Genomic DNA, 6,360 nt, shown 5'->3' on the forward strand with positions numbered 1-6,360 from the left:
GTAGATCCATCATTCCGGTACTTCAAGTAGTAAATTTTTACACCAAAATTTCACAAAATGTAACCACAAAAACTTTTTTTCTAACTTTCAAAAAAGTTCAGAATTCCAAACTTTAATTCCATGTACTAGCATGACGTCACTCTTGCACTTTGGTATCCTTCAAAATGATTAAATTAATTCGGAATTTTCACAAAATTTTGTAATCACTTAGTAACCAAATGCAATCCAATATTCCAGATACCTGATTTAACTTTGATCAATTTAGAATCGTTTTAAATGACATAAACATCGTAATACATACGTACACGTGTATAATATTATACAATGTGTAAAATATGTATTTCAATATTAATATTAATTTAATAATTTTGATAATTTTTACGTATAATTTATTATTATTGTTTTTTTTTTTTTTTTTAATTTTGCTAGTATTGATATTTATATTACGTTTTGTATACATAATATATTTATGGTTATATTTATAATTTTAAATTCATAAAATCCAATTTCGTTTAGTTTTTGAGAAGTATATAATGATCATCGATTTTAAGATGTTAAATACGTATTTATAGTCATAATGAAATAAATTATTATTTCGTCTTAGCTTGTAGGAAATTATGTGTCAATATGACAACTGATGATAGTTTATAATGTGGTAATGGTCATTAATACCTATGTTTTTAATACTGTTAATTATTTTTCCTCGCAGTGCACACATGTAAATATTTTACTATTCCTGCACTGCAAAATTTTTTCGTATCATATTTATGATATTGTGTATTTAAGTATAGAAATATTTAATTACTCTATTTTATGGTATAATGTATTTTACACTGAAGAACTCCCCAAAACAAGTCTTTCAACTCTATCGACGTTATAATAGAATATAGATGACTAACCGATATTACCACATACTTACTTACATCAAATAAAAAGGCTAATACCTAATGTAGCCAATGATTTTTTTATGCAAAGCTATTCAATGCCATACCTATATAACATCATGTCATACTTACTATTAACATATGTATTTTAGTAATTGCCTTATTGGTACATATATTGAATACTGTGGAATTATTCTAGGAGTAGAATAACAAAAAAATATTCTGCGATGAATAAATATTATATACTGTGATACTCGTAAATAATTGTCAAAGTGCAAAAATTAAATAACGCAACGAATCAAATGTCTGATAAATTTTTGTTTCGTAATATAAATGTACTTAAATTGCCAATACAGCGCCTCGGGTCACAGTAAATGCAATGTCAACATAATATCTTTTTTTTTTTGTGTTATAACCACAAACATAATATCTGACACGATATTTATAGAATTTATCTGCAGATGAAGACAAAGATAAAGATAAACCATATATGCGGTCAGATATATTAAACTAGCTATATTATTTTAATCTGTTTATCCTACAAACCTATTAACGCCGATCGATGACATCGACTTCGGACTTACAAGTCAATATAGCTAGTAAAAATACATAACATAATATTAAAATATAACTACTTATAAATACTTACAAATATGCCATTTGTTTTTGGAATGAATTACTTATTATTTATTAGTTATTGTTTAGAATCTGATTAATAATGATATAACAACAATATAATAACTACAATATAATATGGTCTGTGGATTTGTCATACTAAAATATCTATCATCTATGGCAATCTTCAATCATTCGTCGGAAACAGTTATATTAATTTCAATGCAGAAAAAATAGACATAAAATTCATTAAACCATACTTCACTATGTAAGCATATTTCGTTATGCGTAACATAACATGTACCTAACAAATTTTTTGGTCCGGTACCACAATGATTTATATTTTCGATTATGAGTTACAGACGTCACTTCAGGCCTCCTTCTCAGTAGACTAGCTAAATCTTATCAGTATTGACCTCGATTTCTGTCTGTTGTTTTGAGTGAACTTTAACCATTGAAGTGCACAGCGTTTCTTTACAGGATTCAGACACTATAACTGCTTTATTAGGCATCGAAAGGTAGCATCTTTTCAATGGAGCTAGGTAAACATAGTTTATCAAGTCTAGGCCGATTAAAAATTTTGAGCAGTTTTGATCAGAGAAAGAGTATAATGTCTTGATTTCAGTTGCAGTCACTATAGTCATATAAACATACAGTTGAAAATTATCTTCAGTAGATCAACGTGTGATATAACTAAATTGCTTATAATATGAATTTTTGTAATAAACTCGTATGCTATTAGACGTAGGAACGTTAAATAACTTTGATTACAATAAACTATTCGGTAAAACAATTGTGAAATAATTGTGTAACAAAAACTAATTAATATTTTATACAAAACATTTTCCGTAGCATTAACAATTTTATTGTTTTTAAGCCAAGAATTAATGTAAATAAAAAATAAAACTGTGCCAAGGAATTAAAACTTAGATAGATTTTTTAATGAAAATACATTATGTGGAAAGTAAATAAGGTAAATTTATTTTTGGTTTTAGAAATGAACTGAAGAATTTTACCTACATACCTAGTTTAATACACACATAAAATAATAAAATGCATAGAAAAATAATATTAAAAATAGAAGGAAAGTTGATAACTTCTCTACTGTACATTAGGAATTAAGTCTAATTTGTCATTGAGGAGTAAGCCACTGTAATGTATGTATTAAATTTGAATTAAATGATAAATTATTGAGTGTTATACAAAAAATGATTCTAAACGAAGATTGTGGTTTTCCATCATTTTAAATTTCTATGATTTTATTTTATGAAATTATATAACTATTGGAGTAATTCATTTTACTATTAATAATTCGCATGAGCGTGTGAATGGAATGTACAGGAGCTGCATAACCTCCAAAAATTTGTGCCTACTATAAATTTTTGATGAAAAATTATTTAATTATTTAAAATCAATTATTGAGAGTAGGTGTAATCATGGCTAAGTACCTAATACCTATACTATATATTACTAAATATATTTAGTCATGACTCATGGGTATCATTTATTCTGTATCATATTATATATATATACAGTCGGATTCTTTTAAAAATATGCCATATATAACGATATTCCGGGTAAAATGATTCCAAGCAATATATTTAGTTGGTGTTATATCTTATGTGTAGTTACTTTTTATAATCCAGATATTACAAAGTTCGGTTATAACGACTAGATTCTCTAGATCCCATGAAGATCGTTATAAGTGAATTTTACTGTATAGTGTATACTATATGTATACATATACCTAAACAACATTATTATATAATAATAATATATCTAATATCTATATTATAGTATTATTTGATATTATGTTTATAACCGTAGTTAAAGATTTAACTACGAATTCGGGTACAAGAATTTTTTATTTTAAATTATTTAAATTAATAATTGTTTTTATTTTATACAATAGTCAATGATAATATTAAATTTACGTCTCAGATTCTTTATTTTTATCATCAATAAAACAGCACCAAAAAAACTTAAATATATTATAAACTAATTAATATAATATAGAAACAATCTTACTAAATTGTAATATGTCAAATAACTTTTACTAAAATAATTCTGCATTCCCTATGAAAAATTTCTGCGCACGCCTATGGTTGTGCGGTTTATTTTTTGCAATTATTTTAATTTTATTATAGTACATAAGTATATATAGATCCAATTTACAATATACTTATGCTATTTAAATGAACATTTAAATAAAATGTGTTTGCTATTATTATACAATCGATATCGAAAAATAAACCCACTACTTAAGCAAGCCATCATTTTAAACATAATCAAATGCCTATTGTATTTGTACATCACTAATTTGAAACTATATAGTTATTTCTAAGAAAAATATAAAACTATGTTGTATAATAACATTATATTTATTATTTTACTCATGAAGTCATAAATCATAATCAATGTATCACTGACGTATAATTCTCAATTACAATGGGAAATAAATCTCCTCCCACTTCCAAATTAATTTATTAGTAATTATGATATACTAAAAACCAAGTAGAACGTTTATTCACAAAAAGTGAAAAAAAGTGCAGACTAAATACAATAATCATTGGAATAGTGGTCATCATATCATCATTATTATTATACATATACCATGCGATCAAATTGTAAGATAACACTAATTATTTTATCTAAGTGTCCTTGCATATTCGGAGTTCTTCCATTGGATAGAGGTCATTAATATATATATAATTATTTATTTTTGTTTAATTTATAAGAATTGTATTTTTAATATTAATTTTTAACATTTTTATTTATGCATGTATAGCAAAAACTAAAAAGTTCTCTTGAATAAAGAGTATATAGATACCAATATTCCGACTAGATATTAGATTGGGAATCCTTATTTTTCTAACTTTGATTGAATACATTTTTCACTTTGAAAAATTCCAATTATTGATATAAATAAATTGAAGTAAGAAATAATCTACCTCTTGTGTTAATGTATCTACTACCTCATTAGGAATATTTAAAATTAAAATCTTTTCTTATTATAAAGAAAATATCAAGACTGAAGAAATGATTGCTATTTGGGTTCAGTGATTTGTTGGTTTGGAGCCAATGAGATTGTAACGTTTAAATAATAAATTTTTTTTTTTTTTTGATATTTGATACTTGTAGATACGATTAATTGATATTTTTCATTTGATTTTAAAAAAGTAAGGATTTTATTATTATTACATAACTCCTGTTAGATGTGTCATCGAAATAATCAGCTCTAATAGTTGGGTTGCTATTGAAATTTAGATGGGCAGTTTTTGATAGGTGAGTCTCTCAGTAATAAGGGCAATATCTATGTTTTTATTATGGATAAGTTAAAAAAAGTTTGTTACTATGTTGTTTTAATTCATAGGCATTCCAAAGGAATATAAGTTACAAGAAATAATTGATTAGGTTTGAATTCATATTTTATCCAAGATTTTTTAATTAATTTTGTAAGAAGTGAAATAATATTGTATGTAACTGTTTATTACAAAAATTAGTGAAGGGAATTATATAATAACGTTTTACTTGCGATAAATTTGCTTCCCTTATTAAGAGGAAGTTTCTGGACAGTACGTGGTTATAATAATTATAAGAACGTTTTTCTTTTTTTGGAATCCACATATTTAAAATTTAATTTAAATTTCGTAATTTTTGTGTAGATAAATGTAATAATAAATGAAGCGAAAATTATTACGCATATACATATGACGAGTGGCATCAAATTAATATTGTGTAATGAGTAAATAAAATATAAAATTATACGTAAAAATTTCAAATCCCGCAAATTATATATTTGAAATATATCAAAATAAATAAAAAAAAATTTTATTATTAATTTATGGACTTATGGTTATTCATTTTTTAATCACAACAAAAGTTTTGAAAACTAGTTTTGCGTATAAATTACCCGTTTTTTAAAAAAATTTTTACTTTTGATCACCCCTTTTGCTCTAACTAGATCTAATTTATTACCAAAAAACCTCCACAGTCCTCATAGTTAAAAATTGAAGTATTTTTACTATTTCAAGTGATCACAAACTTTGCAAAATCAAGATATACATCACTCTGCGTTTAAGTCTAAAATGTTATACTTCAAATAAAAATAAAACCTTATTACTTTAGAATTTTAAAAATAATTAATATTCTAACTCAGTGTTATTTTCTTATTTAGTTAATTATAATAATTTATAATTATAGATATATAAAGTTTTCAGCAACTTTTTGACGATACTTGTATAATAATTTATACTATTTTCGTATAACTTTTTTCTTAATAAATTCAACTTCAACTTTTTTTCTAATGGTTGAAGATCTAAAAACTACGTGTTATGTGTCAATATGAGTTGATTAAATTGCTTTTTTTTTTTACAGTTAAATTAATTTTAATCCCGAGGTCATGTATAACTTATAATATTATATCTATTGAATACACAAAATTGACAACTATATGTACTATAAAAGAGCCAAACTTAACAACAACAAAAATAATAATAATATACTCATTATATATCTATATCTAGATTAACGTTGAATTTATAAATATTGTTTTACATTGTTTTCATTATTTTTCCCATAAATCGAATCTGTTATTATTATGAACACAAAAAAATTATTTAATCCATTGGTGTTGAACGAATTTTATGCGTCCTCGAAATTGAAATCGAGATTTTTAAGACAGATAAATAAAAGTAATATAATTTAAACACAATAATGCATTTTATCATTTTATACAGTTTTTTCCGCAGTAACACATTATACCATCAAATTGCCGGATGTTAAAATAATTACAAGGTCTTAATAAATTAATAAAAAAGCTGTGTAAAATTAACGTCAAAAAGGTATATAAGACCCAAAG

This window comes from Melanaphis sacchari, unplaced genomic scaffold, assembly GCF_002803265.2.
Source record: "Melanaphis sacchari strain LSU unplaced genomic scaffold, SCAv2.0 Contig4_pilon_pilon, whole genome shotgun sequence".
NCBI classification, from domain to species: Eukaryota; Metazoa; Arthropoda; class Insecta; order Hemiptera; family Aphididae; genus Melanaphis; species Melanaphis sacchari.